Below are 21,470 nucleotides of genomic sequence, written 5' to 3' on the forward strand. Positions count from 1 at the left end.
GTATGACTCAGTTAAAATCCTTACGGTTCCAGTACATAGTTGTAAGAACACTCTCTCGTTGTGGTAAAACTCTTAAAATACACAATTAGAGTTTTCAGAAATGATTAAAAACTTGGAAGAACCACTTGAAATAAAACTAAATAGATTCTTCCTACATTTCCTGCCGTTTGTAATCACAGACATTACCAGTGGAAAGCCGTGAAATGACCAGCAAACTGATAATATTTACAACTCCGGGCACTTCAGGGAGCGTTTTCACTTGAATTTGCTTTCAAATATTAGGAATTCTTGTTTATACAGCTCAAAATTTGTGTAGAAAGCCTGTAAGTGAGGACTGTACTGCGTATGGTTACAATTGAGGCCACATTACTCTGGCGACTTTTGTACGACTCAGTTAAAATCCTTACTTTTCCAATACATAGTTGTAAGAAAACTCTCTAGTTGTGGTAAATCTCTTAAAATACACAATTAGAGTTTCCAGAAATGATTAAAATCTTGGAAGAACCACTTGAAATAAAAGTAAATAGATTCTTCCTACATTTCCTGCCGTTTAAAAATCACAGACATTACCAGTGGAAAGCCGTGAAATGACCAGCAAACTGATAATATTTACAACTCCGGGAATTTAGCGAGCATTTTCACTTGAATTTGCTTTCAAATATTAGGAATTCTTGTTTATACAGCTCAAAATTTGTGTAGAAAGCCTGTAAGTGAGGACTATACTGCTTATGTTTAGAATTGAGGCCACATTACTCGGGCGACTTTTGTATGACTCAGTTAAAATCCTTACTTTTCCAGTACATAGTTGTAAGAAAACTCTCTAGTTGTGGTAAAACTCCTAAAATACGCAACTAGAGTTTAAAGAAATGATTACAAACTTGGAAGAACCACTTAAAATAAAAGTAAATAGATTCTTCCTACATTTCCTGCCGTTTGTAATCACAGACATTACCAGTGGAAAGCTGTGAAATGACCAGCAAACAGATAATATTTACGACTCAGGGCACTTTAGGAAGCGTTGTCACTTAAATTTGCCTCCAAATATTAGAAATTCTTGTTTATACAGCTCAAAATTTGTGTAGAAAGCCTGCAAGTGAGGTCTATTCTGCGTATGTTTACAATTGAGGCCGCATTACTCTGGCGACTTTTGTACGACTCAGTTAAAATCCTGACGGTTCCAGTACATATTTGTGAGAAAACTCTCTAGTTGTGGTAAAACTCTTAAAATACACAATTAGAGTTTCCAGAAATGATTAAAAACTTGGAAGAACCACTTGAAATAAAAGTAAATAGATTCTCTCTACATTTCCTGCCGTTTGTAATCACAGACATTAACAGTGGAAAGCCGTGAAATGACCAGCAAACTGATAATATTTACAACTCCGGGCACTTTAGGGAGCGTTTTTACTTGAATTTGCTTTAAAATATTACGAATTCTTGTTTATACAGCTGAAAATTTGTGTAGAAAGCCTGTAAGTGAGGACTGTACTGCGTATGGTTACAATTGAGGCCGCATTACTCTGGCTACTTTTGTATGACTCTGTTAAAATCCTTACGTTTCCAGTACATATTTGTAAGAAAACTCTCTAGTTGTGGTAAAACTCTTACAATACGCAATTAGAGTTTTCAGAAATGATTAAAAACTTGGAAGAACCACTTGAAATAAAACTAAATAGATTCTTCCTACATTTCCTGCGGTTTGAAATCACAGACATTACCAGTGGAAAGCCGTGAAATGACCAGCAAACTGATAATATTTACAACTCCGGGCACTTCAGGGAGCGTTTTCACTTGAATTTGCTTTCAAATATTAGGAATTCTTGTTTATACAGCTGAAAATTTGTGTAGAAAGCCTGTAAGTGAGGACTGTACTGCGTATGGTTACACTTGAGGCCACATTACTCTGGCGACTTTTGTATGACTCAGTTAAAATCCTTACTTTTCCAATACATAGTTGTAAGAAAACTCTCTAGTTGTGGTAAATCTCTTAAAATACGCAATTAGAGTTTCCAGAAATGATTAAAAACTTGGAAGAACCACTTGAAATAAAAGTAAATAGATTCTTCCTACATTTCCTGCCGTTTAAAAATCACAGACATTACCAGTGGAAAGCCGTGAAATGACCAGCAAAATGATAATATTTACAACTCCAGGAATTTAGCGAGCATTTTCACTTGAATTTGCTTTCAAATATTAGGAATTCTTGTTTATACAGCTCAAAATTTGTGTAGAAAGCCTGTAAGTGAGGACTATACTGCTTATGTTTACAATTGAGGCCGCATTACTCTGGCGACTTCTGTATGATTCATTTAAAATCCTTACGTTTCCAGTACATATTTGTAAGAACACTCTCTAGTTTTGGTAAAACTCTTAAAATACTCAATTAGAGTTTCCAGAAATGATTAAAAACTTGGAAGAACCACTTGAAATAAAAGTAAATAGATTCTTCTACATTTCCTGCCGTTTGTAATCACAGACATTACCAGTGGAAATCGTGAAATGACCAGCAAACTGATAATATTTTCGATTCCGGGCACTTTAGGGAGCGTTTTCACTTGAATTTGCTTTCAAATATTAGGAATTTTTGTTTATACAGCTCAAAATTTGTGTAGAAAGCCTGTAAGTGAGGGCTATACTGCGCATGTTTACAATTGAGGCCGCATTACTCTGGCGACTTTTGTATGACTCAGTTAAAATCCTTACTTTTCCAGTACATAGTTGTAAGAAAACTCTCTAGTTTTGGTAAAACTCCTAAAATACGCAACTAGAGTTTAAGGAAATGATTACAAACTTGGAAGAACCACTTGAAATAAAAGTAAATAGATTCTTCCTACATTTCCTGCCGTTTGTAATCACAGACATTAGCAGTGGAAAGGTGTGAAATGACCAGCAAACAGATAATATTTACGACTCAGGGCACTTTAGGAAGCGTTGTCACTTAAATTTGCCTCCAAATATTAGGAATTCTTGTTTATACAGCTCAAAATTTGTGTAGAAAGCCTGCAAGTGAGGTCTATTCTGCGTATGTTTACAATTGAGGCCGCATTACTCTGGCGACTTTTGTATGACTCAGTTAAAATCCTGACGGTTCCAGTACATATTTGTGAGAAAACTCTCTAGTTGTGGTAAAACTCTTAAAATACACAATTAGAGTTTCCAGAAATGATTAAAAACTTGGAAGAACCACTTGAAATAAAAGTAAATAGATTCTCTCTACATTAACTGCCGTTTGTAATCACAGACATTAACCGTGGAAAGCCGTGAAATGACCAGCAAACTGATAATATTTACAACTCTGGGCACTTTATGGAGCGTTTTCACTTGAATTTGCTTTAAAATATTAGGAATTCTTGTTTATACAGCTGAAAATTTGTGTAGAAAGCCTGTAAGTGAGGACTGTACTGCGTATGGTTACAATTGAGGCCGCATTACTCTGGCTACTTTTGTATGACTCTGTTAAAATCCTTACGTTTCCAGTACATATTTGTAAGAAAACTCTCTAGTTGTGGTAAAACTCTAACAATACGCAATTAGAGTTTTCAGAAATGATTAAAAACTTGGAAGAACCACTTGAAATAAAACTAAATAGATTCTTCCTACATTTCCTGCGGTTTGAAATCACAGACATTACCAGTGGAAAGCCGTGAAATGACCAGCAAACTGATAATATTTACAACTCCGGGCACTTTAGGGAGCGTTTTCACTTGAATTTGCTTTCAAATATTAGGAATTCTTGTTTATACAGCTCAAAATTTGTGTAGAAAGCCTGTAAGTGAGGACTGTACTGCGTATGGTTACAATTGAGGCCACATTACTCTGGCGACTTTGTACGACTCAGTTAAAATCCTTACTTTTCCAATACATAGTTGTAAGAAAACTCTCTAGTTGTGGTAAATCTCTTAAAATACACAATTAGAGTTTCCAGAAATGATTAAAATCTTGGAAGAACCACTTGAAATAAAAGTAAATAGATTCTTCCTACATTTCCTGCCGTTTAAAAATCACAGACATTACCAGTGGAAAGCCCTGAAATGACCAGCAAACTGATAATATTTATAACTCCGGGAATTTAGCGAGCATTTTCACTTGAATTTGCTTTCAAATATTAGGAATTCTTGTTTATACAGCTCAAAATTTGTGTAGAAAGCCTGTAAGTGAGGACTATACTGCTTATGTTTACAATTGAGGCCACATTACTCGGGCGACTTTTGTATGACTCAGTTAAAATCCTTACTTTTCCAGTACATAGTTGTAAGAAAACTCTCTAGTTGTGGTAAAACTCTTAAAATACACAATTAGAGTTTCCAGAAATGATTAAAAACTTGGAAGAACCACTTGTAATAAAAGTAAATAGATTCTCTCTACATTTCCTGCCGTTTGTAATCACAGACATTAACAGTGGAAAGCCGTGAAATGACAAGCAAACTGATAATATTTACAACTCCGGGCACTTTAGGGAGCGTTTTCACTTGAATTTGCTTTAAAATATTACGAATTCTTGTTTATACAGCTGAAAATTTGGGTAGAAAGCCTGTAAGTGAGGACTGTACTGCGTATGGTTATAATTGAGGCCGCATTACTCTGGCGACTTTTGTATGACTCAGTTTAAATCCTTACGGTTCCAGTACATAGTTGTAAGAACACTCTCTAGTTGTGGTAAAACTCTTAAAATACACAATTAGAGTTTCCAGAAATGATTAAAAACTTGGAAGAACCACTTGAAATAAAACTAAATAGATTCTTCCTACATTTCCTGCCGTTTGTAATCACAGACATTACCAGTGGAAAGCCGTGAAATGACCAGCAAACTGATAATATTTACAACTCCGGGCACTTCAGGGAGCGTTTTCACTTGAATTTGCTTTCAAATATTAGGAAATCTTGTTTATACAGCTCAAAATTTGTGTAGAAAGCCTGTAAGTGAGGACTGTACTTCGTATGGTTACAATTGAGGCTACATTACTCTGGCGACTTTTGTACGACTCAGTTAAAATCCTTACTTTTCCAATACATAGTTGTAAGAAAACTCTCTAGTTGTTGTAAATCTCTTAAAATACGCAATTAGAGTTTCCAAAAATGATTAAAAACTGGGAAGAACCACTTGAAATAAAAGTAAATAGATTCTTCCTACATTTCCTGCCGTTTAAAAATCACAGACATTACCAGTGGAAAGCCGTGAAATGACCAGCAAACTGATAACATTTAAAACTCCGGGCACTTTAGCGAGCGTTTTCAGTTGAATTTGCTTTCAAATATTAGGAATTCTTGTTTATACAGCTCAAAATTTGTGTAGAAAGCCTGTAAGTGAGGACTGTACTGCTTATGTTTACAATTGAGGCCGCATTACTCTGGCGACTTTTGTATGACTCTGTTAAAATCCTGACGGTTCCAGTACATATTAGTAAGAAAACTCTCTAGTTGTGGTAAAACTCTTAAAATACGCAATTAGAGTTTCCAGAAATGATTAAAAAGTTGGAAGAACCCCTTGAAATTAAAGTAAATTGATTCTTCCTACATTTCCTGCCGTTTGTAATCACAGACATTACCAGTGGAAAGCCGTGAAATGACCAGCAAACTGATAATATTTACAACTCCGGGCACTTTAGGGAGCGTTTTCACTTGAATTTGCTTTCAAATATTAGGAATTCTTGTTTATACAGCTCAAAATTTGTGTAGAAAGCCTGTAAGTGAGGACTGTACTGCTTATGTTTACAATTGAGGCCGCATTACTCTGGCGACTTTTGTATGACTCTGTTAAAACCCTGACGGTTCCAGTACATATTTGTAAGAAAACAATGTAGTTGTGGTAAAACTCTTAAAATACGCAATTAGAGTTCCCAGAAATGATTAAAAACTTGGAAGAACCCCTTGAAATTAAAGTAAATAGATTCTTCCTACATTTCCTGCCGTTTGTAATCACAGACATTACCAGTGGAATGCCGTGAAATGACAAGCAAACTGATAACATTTACAACTCCGGGCACTTTAGCGAGCGTTTTCACTTGAATTTGCTTTCAAATATTAGGAATTCTTGTTTATACAGCTCAAAATTTGTGTAGAAAGCCTGTAAGTGAGGACTGTACTGCTTATGTTTACAATTGAGGCCGCATTACTCTGGCGACTTTTGTATGACTCTGTTAAAATCCTGACGGTTCCAGTACATATTAGTAAGAAAACTCTCTAGTTGTGGTAAAACTCTTAAAATACGCAATTAGAGTTCCCAGAAATGATTAAAAACTTGGAAGAACCCCTTGAAATTAAAGTAAATTGATTCTTCCTACATTTCCTGCCGTTTGTAATCACAGACATTACCAGTGGAAAGCCGTGAAATGACCAGCAAACTGATAATATTTACAACTCGGGGCACTTTAGCGAGCGTTTTCACTTGAATTTGCTTTCAAATATTAGGAATTCTTGTTTATACAGCTCAAAATTTGTGTAGAAAGCCTGTAAGTGAGGACTGTACTGCTTATGTTTACAATTGAGGCCGCATTATCTGGCGACTTTTGTATGACTCTGTTAAAATCCTGACGGTTCCAGTACATATTTGTAAGAAGACTATCTAGTTGTGGTAAAACTCTTAAAATACGCAATTAGAGTTTCCAGAAATGATTAAAAACTTGGAAGAACCCCTTGAAATTAAAGTAAATTGATTCTTCCTACATTTCCTGCCGTTTGTAATCACAGACATTACCAGTGGAAAGCCGTGAAATGACCAGCAAACTGATAATATTTACAACTCCGTGCACTTTAGGGAGCGTTTTCACTTGAATTTGCTTTCAAATATTAGGAATTCTTGTTTATACAGCTCAAAATTTGTGTAGAAAGCCTGTAAGTGAGGACTGTACTGCTTATGTTTAAAATTGAGGCCGCATTACTCTGGCGACTTTTGTATGACTCTGTTAAAATCCTGACGGTTCCAGTACATATTAGTAAGAAAACTCTCTAGTTGTGGTAAAACTCTTAAAATACGCAATTAGAGTTTCCAGAAATGATTAAAAACTTGGAAGAACCCCTTGAAATTAAAGTAAATAGATTCTTCCTACATTTCCTGCCGTTTGTAATCACAGACATTACCAGTGGAAAGCCGTGAAATGACCAGCAAACTGATAACATTTACAACTCCGGGCACTTTAGCGAGCGTTTTCACTTGAATTTGCTTTAAAATATTAGGAATTCTTGTTTATACAGCTCAAAATTTGTGTAGAAAGCCTGTAAGTGAGGACTGTACTGCTTATGTTTACAATTGAGGCCGCATTACTCTGGCGACTTTTGTATGACTCTATTAAAATCCTGACGGTTCCAGTACATATTAGTAAGAAAACTCTCTAGTTGTGGTAAAACTCTTAAAATACGCAATTAGAGTTCCCAGAAATGATTAAAAACTTGGAAGAAACCCTTGAAATTAAAGTAAATTGATTCTTCCTACATTTCCTGCCGTTTGTAATCACAGACATTACCAGTGGAAAGCCGTGAAATGACCAGCAAACTGATAATATTTACAACTCCGGGCACTTTAGGGAGCGTTTTCACATGAATTTGCTTTCAAATATTAGGAATTCTTGTTTATACAGCTCAAAATTTGTGTAGAAAGCCTGTAAGTGAGGACTGTACTGCTTATGTTTACAATTGAGGCCGCATTACTCTGGCGACTTTTGTATGACTCTGTTAAAACCCTGACGGTTCCAGTACATATTTGTAAGAAAACTATCTAGTTGTGGTAAAACTCTTAAAATACGCAATTAGAGTTTCCAGAAATGATTAAAAACTTGGAAGAACCCCTTGCAATTAAAGTAAATTGATTCTTCCTACATTTCCTGCCGTTTGTAATCACAGACATTACCAGTGGAAAGCCGTGAAATGACCAGCAAACTGATAATATTTACAACTCCGGGCACTTTAGGGAGCGTTTTCACTTGAATTTGCTTTCAAATATTAGGAATTCTTGTTTATACAGCTCAAAATTTGTGTAGAAAGCCTGTAAGTGAGGACTGTACTGCTTATGTTTACCATTGAGGCCGCATTACTCTGGCGACTTTTGTATGACTCTGTTAAAATCCTGATGGTTCCAGTACATATTTGTAAGAAAACTATCTAGTTGTGGTAAAACTCTTAAAATACGCAATTAGAGTTCCCAGAAATGATTAAAAACTTGGAAGAACCCCTTGAAATTAAAGTAAATAGATTCTTCCTACATTTCCTGCCGTTTGTAATCACAGACATTACCAGTGGAAAGCCGTGAAATGACCAGCAAACTGATAACATTTACAACTCCGGGCACTTGAGCGAGCGTTTTCACTTGAATTTGCTTTCAAACATTAGGAATTCTTGTTTATACAGCTCAAAATTTGTGTAGAAAGCCTGTAAGTGAGGACTGTACTGCTTATGTTTACAATTGAGGCCGCATTACTCTGGCGACTTTTGTATGACTCTGTTAAAACCCTGACGGTTCCAGTACATATTTGTAAGAAAACTATCTAGTTGTGGTAAAACTCTTAAAATACGCAATTAGAGTTTCCAGAAATGATTAAAAACTTGGATGAACCCCTTGAAATTAAAGTAAATAGATTCCTCCTACATTTCCTGCCGTTTGTAATCACAGACATTACCAGTGGAAAGCCGTGAAATGACCAGCAAACTGATAATATTTACAACTCCGGGCACTTTAGGGAGCGTTTTCACTTGAATTTGCTTTCAAATATTAGGAATTCTTGTTTATACAGCTCAAAATTTGTGTAGAAAGCCTGTAAGTGAGGACTGTACTGCTTATGTTTACAATTGAGGCCGCATTACTCTGGCGACTTTTGTATGACTCTGTTAAAATCCTGCCGGTTCCAGTACATATTTGTAAAAAACTCTCTGGTTGTGGTAAAACTCTTAAAATACGCAATTAGAGTTTCCAGAAATGATTAAAAAGTTGGAAGAACCCCTTGAAATTAAAGTAAATAGATTCTTCCTACATTTCCTGCCTTTTGTAATCACAGACATTACCAGTGGAAAGCCGTGAAATGACCAGCAAACTGATAATATTTACAACTCTGGGCACTTTAGGGAGCGTTTTCACTTGAATTTGCTTTCAAATATTAGGAATTCTTGTTTATACAGCTCAAAATTTGTGTAGAAAGCCTGTAAGTGAGGACTGTACTGCTTATGTTTACAATTGAGGGCGCATTACTCTGGCGACTTTTGTATGACTCTGTTAAAACCCTGACGGTTCCAGTACATATTTGTAAGAAAACTATGTAGTTGTGGTAAAACTCATAAAATACGCAATTAGAGTTTCCAGAAATGATTAAAAACTTGGAAGAACCCCTTGAAATTAAAGTAAATAGATTCTTCCTACATTTCCTGCCATTTGTAATCACAGACATTACCAGTGGAAAGCCGTGAAATGACCAGCAAACTGATAACATTTACAACTCCGGGCACTTGAGCGAGCGTTTTCACTTGAATTTGCTTTAAAATATTAGGAATTCTTGTTTATACAGCTCAAAATTTGTGTAGAAAGCCTGTAAGTGAGGACTGTACTGCTTATGTTTACCATTGAGGCCGCATTACTCTGGCGACTTTTGTATGACTCTGTTAAAATCCTGATGGTTCCAGTACATATTTGTAAGAAAACTATCTAGTTGTGGTAAAACTCTTAAAATACGCAATTAGAGTTCCCAGAAATGATTAAAAACTTGGAAGAACCCCTTGAAATTAAAGTAAATAGATTCTTCCTACATTTCCTGCCGTTTGTAATCACAGACATTACCAGTGGAAAGCCGTGAAATGACCAGCAAACTGATAACATTTACAACTCCGGGCACTTGAGCGAGCGTTTTCACTTGAATTTGCTTTCAAACATTAGGAATTCTTGTTTATACAGCTCAAAATTTGTGTAGAAAGCCTGTAAGTGAGGACTGTACTGCTTATGTTTACAATTGAGGCCGCATTACTCTGGCGACTTTTGTATGACTCTGTTAAAACCCTGACGGTTCCAGTACATATTTGTAAGAAAACTATCTAGTTGTGGTAAAACTCTTAAAATACGCAATTAGAGTTTCCAGAAATGATTAAAAACTTGGATGAACCCCTTGAAATTAAAGTAAATAGATTCCTCCTACATTTCCTGCCGTTTGTAATCACAGACATTACCAGTGGAAAGCCGTGAAATGACCAGCAAACTGATAATATTTACAACTCCGGGCACTTTAGGGAGCGTTTTCACTTGAATTTGCTTTCAAATATTAGGAATTCTTGTTTATACAGCTCAAAATTTGTGTAGAAAGCCTGTAAGTGAGGACTGTACTGCTTATGTTTACAATTGAGGCCGCATTACTCTGGCGACTTTTGTATGACTCTGTTAAAATCCTGCCGGTTCCAGTACATATTTGTAAAAAACTCTCTGGTTGTGGTAAAACTCTTAAAATACGCAATTAGAGTTTCCAGAAATGATTAAAAAGTTGGAAGAACCCCTTGAAATTAAAGTAAATAGATTCTTCCTACATTTCCTGCCTTTTGTAATCACAGACATTACCAGTGGAAAGCCGTGAAATGACCAGCAAACTGATAATATTTACAACTCTGGGCACTTTAGGGAGCGTTTTCACTTGAATTTGCTTTCAAATATTAGGAATTCTTGTTTATACAGCTCAAAATTTGTGTAGAAAGCCTGTAAGTGAGGACTGTACTGCTTATGTTTACAATTGAGGGCGCATTACTCTGGCGACTTTTGTATGACTCTGTTAAAACCCTGACGGTTCCAGTACATATTTGTAAGAAAACTATGTAGTTGTGGTAAAACTCATAAAATACGCAATTAGAGTTTCCAGAAATGATTAAAAACTTGGAAGAACCCCTTGAAATTAAAGTAAATAGATTCTTCCTACATTTCCTGCCATTTGTAATCACAGACATTACCAGTGGAAAGCCGTGAAATGACCAGCAAACTGATAACATTTACAACTCCGGGCACTTGAGCGAGCGTTTTCACTTGAATTTGCTTTAAAATATTAGGAATTCTTGTTTATACAGCTCAAAATTTGTGTAGAAAGCCTGTAAGTGAGGACTGTACTGCTTATGTTTACAATTGAGGCCGCATTACTCTGGCGACTTTTGTATGACTCTGTTAAAACCCTGACGGTTCCAGTACATATTTGTAAGAAAACTATCTAGTTGTGGTAAAACTCTTAAAATACGCAATTAGAGTTTCCAGAAATGATTAAAAACTTGGAAGAACCCCTTGCAATTAAAGTAAATTGATTCTTCCTACATTTCCTGCCGTTTGTAATCACAGACATTACCAGTGGAAAGCCGTGAAATGACCAGCAAACTGATAATATTTACAACTCCGGGCACTTTAGGGAGCGTTTTCACTTGAATTTGCTTTCAAATATTAGGAATTCTTGTTTATACAGCTCAAAATTTGTGTAGAAAGCCTGTAAGTGAGGACTGTACTGCTTATGTTTACCATTGAGGCCGCATTACTCTGGCGACTTTTGTATGACTCTGTTAAAATCCTGATGGTTCCAGTACATATTTGTAAGAAAACTATCTAGTTGTGGTAAAACTCTTAAAATACGCAATTAGAGTTCCCAGAAATGATTAAAAACTTGGAAGAACCCCTTGAAATTAAAGTAAATAGATTCTTCCTACATTTCCTGCCGTTTGTAATCACAGACATTACCAGTGGAAAGCCGTGAAATGACCAGCAAACTGATAACATTTACAACTCCGGGCACTTGAGCGAGCGTTTTCACTTGAATTTGCTTTCAAACATTAGGAATTCTTGTTTATACAGCTCAAAATTTGTGTAGAAAGCCTGTAAGTGAGGACTGTACTGCTTATGTTTACAATTGAGGCCGCATTACTCTGGCGACTTTTGTATGACTCTGTTAAAACCCTGACGGTTCCAGTACATATTTGTAAGAAAACTATCTAGTTGTGGTAAAACTCTTAAAATACGCAATTAGAGTTCCCAGAAATGATTAAAAACTTGGATGAACCCCTTGAAATTAAAGTAAATAGATTCCTCCTACATTTCCTGCCGTTTGTAATCACAGACATTACCAGTGGAAAGCCGTGAAATGACCAGCAAACTGATAATATTTACAACTCCGGGCACTTTAGGGAGCGTTTTCACTTGAATTTGCTTTCAAATATTAGGAATTCTTGTTTATACAGCTCAAAATTTGTGTAGAAAGCCTTTAAGTGAGGACTGTACTGCTTATGTTTACAATTGAGGCCGCATTACTCTGGCGACTTTTGTATGACTCTGTTAAAATCCTGCCGGTTCCAGTACATATTTGTAAAAAACTCTCTGGTTGTGGTAAAACTCTTAAAATACGCAATTAGAGTTTCCAGAAATGATTAAAAAGTTGGAAGAACCCCTTGAAATTAAAGTAAATAGATTCTTCCTACATTTCCTGCCTTTTGTAATCACAGACATTACCAGTGGAAAGCCGTGAAATGACCAGCAAACTGATAATATTTACAACTCTGGGCACTTTAGGGAGCGTTTTCACTTGAATTTGCTTTCAAATATTAGGAATTCTTGTTTATACAGCTCAAAATTTGTGTAGAAAGCCTGTAAGTGAGGACTGTACTGCTTATGTTTACAAGTGAGGCCGCATTACTCTGGCGACTTTTGTATGACTCTGTTAAAACCCTGACGGTTCCAGTACATATTTGTAAGAAAACTATGTAGTTGTGGTAAAACTCATAAAATACGCAATTAGAGTTTCCAGAAATGATTAAAAACTTGGAAGAACCCCTTGAAATTAAAGTAAATAGATTCTTCCTACATTTCCTGCCGTTTGTAATCACAGACATTACCAGTGGAATGCCGTGAAATGACCAGCAAACTGATAACATTTACAACTCCGGGCACTTGAGCGAGCGTTTTCACTTGAATTTGCTTTAAAATATTAGGAATTCTTGTTTATACAGCTCAAAATTTGTGTAGAAAGCCTGTAAGTGATGACTGTACTGCTTATGTTTACAATTGAGGCGGCATTACTCTGGCGACTTTTGTATGACTCTGTTAAAACCCTGACGGTTCCAGTACATATTTGTAAGAAAACTATCTAGTTGTGGTAAAACTCTTAAAATACGCAATTAGAGTTTCCAGAAATGATTAAAAACTTGGAAGAACCCCTTGCAATTAAAGTAAATTGATTCTTCCTACATTTCCTGCCGTTTGTAATCACAGACATTACCAGTGGAAAGCCGTGAAATGACCAGCAAACTGATAATATTTACAACTCCGGGCACTTTAGGGAGCGTTTTCACTTGAATTTGCTTTCAAATATTAGGAATTCTTGTTTATACAGCTCAAAATTTGTGTAGAAAGCCTGTAAGTGAGGACTGTACTGCTTATGTTTACAAATGAGGCCGCATTACTCTGGCGACTTTTGTATGACTCTGTTAAAATCCTGACGGTTCCAGTACATATTAGTAAGAAAACTCTCTAGTTGTGGTAAAACTCTTAAAATACGCAATTAGAGTTTCCAGAAATGATTAAAAAGTTGGAAGAACCCCTTGAAATTAAAGTAAATAGATTCTTCCTACATTTCCTGCCGTTTGTAATCACAGACATTACCAGTGGAAAGCCGTGAAATGACCAGCAAACTGATAATATTTACAACTCCGGGCCCTTTAGGGAGCGTTTTCACATGAATTTGCTTTCAAATATTAGGAATTCTTGTTTATACAGCTCAAAATTTGTGTAGAAAGCCTGTAAGTGAGGACTGTACTGCTTATGTTTACAATTGAGGCCGCATTACTCTGGCGACTTTTGTATGACTCTGTTAAAACCCTGACGGTTCCAGTACATATTTGTAAGAAAACTATGTAGTTGTGGTAAAACTCTTAAAATACGCAATTAGAGTTCCCAGAAATGATTAAAAACTTGGAAGAACCCCTTGAAATTAAAGTAAATAGATTCTTCCTACATTTCCTGCCGTTTGTAATCACAGACATTACCAGTGGAAAGCCGTGAAATGACCAGCAAACTGATAACATTTACAACTCCGGGCACTTGAGCGAGCGTTTTCACTTGAATTTGCTTTCAAATATTAGGAATTCTTGTTTATACAGCTCAAAATTTGTGTAGAAAGCCTGTAAGTGAGGACTGTACTGCTTATGTTTACAATTGAGGCCGCATTACTCTGGCGACTTTTGTATGACTCTGTTAAAACCCTGACGGTTCCAGTACATATTTGTAAGAAAACTATCTAGTTGTGGTAAAACTCTTAAAATACGCAATTAGAGTTTCCAGAAATGATTAAAAACTTGGAAGAACCCCTTGCAATTAAAGTAAATTGATTCTTCCTACATTTCCTGCCGTTTGTAATCACAGACATTACCAGTGGAAAGCCGTGAAATGACCAGCAAACTGATAATATTTACAACTCCGGGCACTTTAGGGAGCGTTTTCACTTGAATTTGCTTTCAAATATTAGGAATTCTTGTTTATACAGCTCAAAATTTGTGTAGAAAGCCTGTAAGTGAGGACTGTACTGCTTATGTTTACAAATGAGGCCGCATTACTCTGGCGACTTTTGTATGACTCTGTTAAAATCCTGACGGTTCCAGTACATATTAGTAAGAAAACTCTCTAGTTGTGGTAAAACTCTTAAAATACGCAATTAGAGTTTCCAGAAATGATTAAAAAGTTGGAAGAACCCCTTGAAATTAAAGTAAATAGATTCTTCCTACATTTCCTGCCGTTTGTAATCACAGACATTACCAGTGGAAAGCCGTGAAATGACCAGCAAACTGATAATATTTACAACTCCGGGCCCTTTAGGGAGCGTTTTCACATGAATTTGCTTTCAAATATTAGGAATTCTTGTTTATACAGCTCAAAATTTGTGTAGAAAGCCTGTAAGTGAGGACTGTACTGCTTATGTTTACAATTGAGGCCGCATTACTCTGGCGACTTTTGTATGACTCTGTTAAAACCCTGACGGTTCCAGTACATATTTGTAAGAAAACTATGTAGTTGTGGTAAAACTCTTAAAATACGCAATTAGAGTTCCCAGAAATGATTAAAAACTTGGAAGAACCCCTTGAAATTAAAGTAAATAGATTCTTCCTACATTTCCTGCCGTTTGTAATCACAGACATTACCAGTGGAAAGCCGTGAAATGACCAGCAAACTGATAACATTTACAACTCCGGGCACTTGAGCGAGCGTTTTCACTTGAATTTGCTTTCAAATATTAGGAATTCTTGTTTATACAGCTCAAAATTTGTGTAGAAAGCCTGTAAGTGAGGACTGTACTGCTTATGTTTACAATTGAGGCCGCATTACTCTGGCGACTTTTGTATGACTCTGTTAAAACCCTGACGGTTCCAGTACATATTTGTAAGAAAACTATCTAGTTGTGGTAAAACTCTTAAAATACGCAATTAGAGTTTCCAGAAATGATTAAAAACTTGGAAGAACCCCTTGCAATTAAAGTAAATTGATTCTTCCTACATTTCCTGCCGTTTGTAATCACAGACATTACCAGTGGAAAGCCGTGAAATGACCAGCAAACTGATAATATTTACAACTCCGGGCACTTTAGGGAGCGTTTTCACTTGAATTTGCTTTCAAATATTAGGAATTCTTGTTTATACAGCTCAAAATTTGTGTAGAAAGCCTGTAAGTGAGGACTGTACTGCTTATGTTTACCATTGAGGCCGCATTACTCTGGCGACTTTTGTATGACTCTGTTAAAATCCTGATGGTTCCAGTACATATTTGTAAGAAAACTATCTAGTTGTGGTAAAACTCTTAAAATACGCAATTAGAGTTCCCAGAAATGATTAAAAACTTGGAAGAACCCCTTGAAATTAAAGTAAATAGATTCTTCCTACATTTCCTGCCGTTTGTAATCACAGACATTACCAGTGGAAAGCCGTGAAATGACCAGCAAACTGATAACATTTACAACTCCGGGCACTTGAGCGAGCGTTTTCACTTGAATTTGCTTTCAAACATTAGGAATTCTTGTTTATACAGCTCAAAATTTGTGTAGAAAGCCTGTAAGTGAGGACTGTACTGCTTATGTTTACAATTGAGGCCGCATTACTCTGGCGACTTTTGTATGACTCTGTTAAAACCCTGACGGTTCCAGTACATATTTGTAAGAAAACTATCTAGTTGTGGTAAAACTCTTAAAATACGCAATTAGAGTTCCCAGAAATGATTAAAAACTTGGATGAACCCCTTGAAATTAAAGTAAATAGATTCCTCCTACATTTCCTGCCGTTTGTAATCACAGACATTACCAGTGGAAAGCCGTGAAATGACCAGCAAACTGATAATATTTACAACTCCGGGCACTTTAGGGAGCGTTTTCACTTGAATTTGCTTTCAAATATTAGGAATTCTTGTTTATACAGCTCAAAATTTGTGTAGAAAGCCTGTAAGTGAGGACTGTACTGCTTATGTTTACAATTGAGGCCGCATTACTCTGGCGACTTTTGTATGACTCTGTTAAAATCCTGCCGGTTCCAGTACATATTTGTAAAAAACTCTCTGGTTGTGGTAAAACTCTTAAAATACGCAATTAGAGTTTCCAGAAATGATTAAAAAGTTGGAAGAACCCCTTGAAATTAAAGTAAATAGATTCTTCCTACATTTCCTGCCTTTTGTAATCACAGACATTACCAGTGGAAAGCCGTGAAATGACCAGCAAACTGATAATATTTACAACTCTGGGCACTTTAGGGAGCGTTTTCACTTGAATTTGCTTTCAAATATTAGGAATTCTTGTTTATACAGCTCAAAATTTGTGTAGAAAGCCTGTAAGTGAGGACTGTACTGCTTATGTTTACAATTGAGGCCGCATTACTCTGGCGACTTTTGTATGACTCTGTTAAAACCCTGACGGTTCCAGTACATATTTGTAAGAAAACTATCTAGTTGTGGTAAAACTCTTAAAATACGCAATTAGAGTTTCCAGAAATGATTAAAAACTTGGAAGAACCCCTTGCAATTAAAGTAAATTGATTCTTCCTACATTTCCTGCCGTTTGTAATCACAGACATTACCAGTGGAAAGCCGTGAAATGACCAGCAAACTGATAATATTTACAACTCCGGGCACTTTAGGGAGCGTTTTCACTTGAATTTGCTTTCAAATATTAGGAATTCTTGTTTATACAGCTCAAAATTTGTGTAGAAAGCCTGTAAGTGAGGACTGTACTGCTTATGTTTACCATTGAGGCCGCATTACTCTGGCGACTTTTGTATGACTCTGTTAAAATCCTGATGGTTCCAGTACATATTTGTAAGAAAACTCTCTAGTTGTGGAAAACTCTTAAAATACGCAATTAGAGTTTCCAGAAATGATTAAAAACTTGGAAGAACCCCTTGAAATTAAAGTAAATAGATTCTTCCTACATTTCCTGCCGTTTGTAATCACAGACATTACCAGTGGAAAGCCGTGAAATGACCAGCAAACTGATAATATTTACAACTCTGGGCACTTTAGTGAGCGTTTTCACTTGAATTTGCTTTCAAATATTAGGAATTCTTGTTTATACAGCTCAAAATTTGTGTAGAAAGCCTGTAAGTGAGGACTGTACTGCTTATGTTTACAATTGAGGCCGCATTACTCTGGCGACTTTTGTATGACTCTGTTAAAACCCTGACGGTTCCAGTACATATTTGTAAGAAAACTATGTAGTTGTGGTAAAACTCTTAAAATACGCAATTAGAGTTCCCAGAAATGATTAAAAACTTGGAAGAACCCCTTGAAATTAAAGTAAATAGATTCTTCCTACATTTCCTGCCGTTTGTAATCACAGACATTACCAGTGGAAAGCCGTGAAATGACCAGCAAACTGATAATATTTACAACTCCGGGCACTTTAGGGAGCGTTTTCACTTGAATTTGCTTTCAAATATTAGGAATTCTTGTTTATACAGCTCAAAATTTGTGTAGAAAGCCTGTAAGTGAGGACTGTACTGCTTATGTTTACCATTGAGGCCGCATTACTCTGGCGACTTTTGTATGACTCTGTTAAAATCCTGATGGTTCCAGTACATATTTGTAAGAAAACTATCTAGTTGTGGTAAAACTCTTAAAATACGCAATTAGAGTTCCCAGAAATGATTAAAAACTTGGAAGAACCCCTTGAAATTAAAGTAAATAGATTCTTCCTACATTTCCTGCCGTTTGTAATCACAGACATTACCAGTGGAAAGCCGTGAAATGACCAGCAAACTGATAACATTTACAACTCCGGGCACTTGAGCGAGCGTTTTCACTTGAATTTGCTTTCAAACATTAGGAATTCTTGTTTATACAGCTCAAAATTTGTGTAGAAAGCCTGTAAGTGAGGACTGTACTGCTTATGTTTACAATTGAGGCCGCATTACTCTGGCGACTTTTGTATGACTCTGTTAAAACCCTGACGGTTCCAGTACATATTTGTAAGAAAACTATCTAGTTGTGGTAAAACTCTTAAAATACGCAATTAGAGTTCCCAGAAATGATTAAAAACTTGGATGAACCCCTTGAAATTAAAGTAAATAGATTCCTCCTACATTTCCTGCCGTTTGTAATCACAGACATTACCAGTGGAAAGCCGTGAAATGACCAGCAAACTGATAATATTTACAACTCCGGGCACTTTAGGGAGCGTTTTCACTTGAATTTGCTTTCAAATATTAGGAATTCTTGTTTATACAGCTCAAAATTTGTGTAGAAAGCCTGTAAGTGAGGACTGTACTGCTTATGTTTACAATTGAGGCCGCATTACTCTGGCGACTTTTGTATGACTCTGTTAAAATCCTGCCGGTTCCAGTACATATTTGTAAAAAACTCTCTGGTTGTGGTAAAACTCTTAAAATACGCAATTAGAGTTTCCAGAAATGATTAAAAAGTTGGAAGAACCCCTTGAAATTAAAGTAAATAGATTCTTCCTACATTTCCTGCCTTTTGTAATCACAGACATTACCAGTGGAAAGCCGTGAAATGACCAGCAAACTCATAATATTTACAACTCTGGGCACTTTAGGGAGCGTTTTCACTTGAATTTGCTTTCAAATATTAGGAATTGTTGTTTATACAGCTCAAAATTTGTGTAGAAAGCCTGTAAGTGAGGACTGTACTGCTTATGTTTACAATTGAGGCCGCATTACTCTGGCGACTTTTGTATGACTCTGTTAAAACCCTGACGGTTCCAGTACATATTTGTAAGAAAACTATCTAGTTGTGGTAATACTCTTAAAATACGCAATTAGAGTTTCCAGAAATGATTAAAAACTTGGAAGAACCCCTTGCAATTAAAGTAAATTGATTCTTCCTACATTTCCTGCCGTTTGTAATCACAGACATTACCAGTGGAAAGCCGTGAAATGACCAGCAAACTGATAATATTTACAACTCCGGGCACTTTAGGGAGCGTTTTCACTTGAATTTGCTTTCAAATATTAGGAATTCTTGTTTATACAGCTCAAAATTTGTGTAGAAAGCCTGTAAGTGAGGACTGTACTGCTTATGTTTACCATTGAGGCCGCATTACTCTGGCGACTTTTGTATGACTCTGTTAAAATCCTGATGGTTCCAGTACATATTTGTAAGAAAACTCTCTAGTTGTGGAAAACTCTTAAAATACGCAATTAGAGTTTCCAGAAATGATTAAAAACTTGGAAGAACCCCTTGAAATTAAAGTAAATAGATTCTTCCTACATTTCCTGCCGTTTGTAATCACAGACATTACCAGTGGAAAGCCGTGAAATGACCAGCAAACTGATAATATTTACAACTCTGGGCACTTTAGTGAGCGTTTTCACTTGAATTTGCTTTCAAATATTAGGAATTCTTGTTTATACAGCTCAAAATTTGTGTAGAAAGCCTGTAAGTGAGGACTGTACTGCTTATGTTTACAATTGAGGCCGCATTACTCTGGCGACTTTTGTATGACTCTGTTAAAACCCTGACGGTTCCAGTACATATTTGTAAGAAAACTATGTAGTTGTGGTAAAACTCTTAAAATACGCAATTAGAGTTCCCAGAAATGATTAAAAACTTGGAAGAACCCCTTGAAATTAAAGTAAATAGATTCTTCCTACATTTCCTGCCGTTTGTAATCACAGACATTACCAGTGGAAAGCCGTGAAATGACCAGCAAACTGATAACATTTACAACTCCGGGCACTTGAGCGAGCGTTTTCACTTGAATTTGCTTTCAAATATTAGGAATTCTTGTTTATACAGCTCAAAATTTGTGTAGAAAGCCTGTAAGTGAGGACTGTACTGCTTATGTTTACAATTGAGGCCGCATTACTCTGGCGACTTTTGTATGACTCTGTTAAAACCCTGACGGTTCCAGTACATATTTGCAAGAAAACTCTCTAGTTGTGGTAAAACTCTTAAAATACGCAATTAGAGTTTCCAGAAATGATTAAAAACTTGGAAGAACCCCTTGAAATTAAAGTAAATTGATTCTTCCTACATTTCCTGCCGTTTGTAATCACAGACATTACCAGTGGAAAGCCGTGAAATGACCAGCAAACTGATAATATTTACAACTCCGTGCACTTTAGGGAGCGTTTTCACTTGAATTTGCTTTCAAATATTAAGAATTCTTGTTTATACAGCTCAAAATTTGTGTAGAAAGCCTGTAAGTGAGGTCTAAACTGCGTATGTTTACAATTGAGGCCCCATTACTCTGGCGACTTTTGTATGACTCTGTTAAAATCCTGACGGTTCCAGTACATATTTGTAAGAAAACTCTCTAGTTGTGGTAAAACTCTTAAAACACGCAATTAGAGTTCCCAGAAATGATTAAAAACTTGGAAGAACCCCTTGAAATTAAAGTAAATAGATTCTTCCTACATTTCCTGCCGTTTGTAATCACAGACATTACCAGTGGAAAGCCGTGAAATGACCAGCAAACTGATAACATTTACAACTCCGGGCACTTGAGCGAGCGTTTTCACTTGAATTTGCTTTCAAACATTAGGAATTCTTGTTTATACAGCTCAAAATTTGTGTAGAAATCCTGTAAGTGAGGACTGTACTGCTTATGTTTACAATTGAGGCCCCATTACTCTGGCGACTTTTGTATGACTCTGTTAAAACCCTGACGGTTCCAGTACATATTTGTAAGAAAACTATCTAGTTGTGGTAAAACTCTTAAAATACGCAATTAGAGTTCCCAGAAATGATTAAAAACTTGGATGAACCCCTTGAAATTAAAGTAAATAGATTCCTCCTACATTTCCTGCCGTTTGTAATCACAGACATTACCAGTGGAAAGCCGTGAAATGACCAGCAAACTGATAATATTTACAACTCCGGGCACTTTAGGGAGCGTTTTCACTTGAATTTGCTTTCAAATATTAGGAATTCTTGTTTATACAGCTCAAAATTTGTGTAGAAAGCCTGTAAGTGAGGACTGTACTGCTTATGTTTACAATTGAGGCCGCATTACTCTGGCGACTTTTGTATGACTCTGTTAAAATCCTGCCGGTTCCAG

This window comes from Myotis nattereri (assembly GCF_964212035.1).
Source record: "Myotis nattereri genome assembly, chromosome: 17".
NCBI lineage: Eukaryota > Metazoa > Chordata > Mammalia > Chiroptera > Vespertilionidae > Myotis > Myotis nattereri.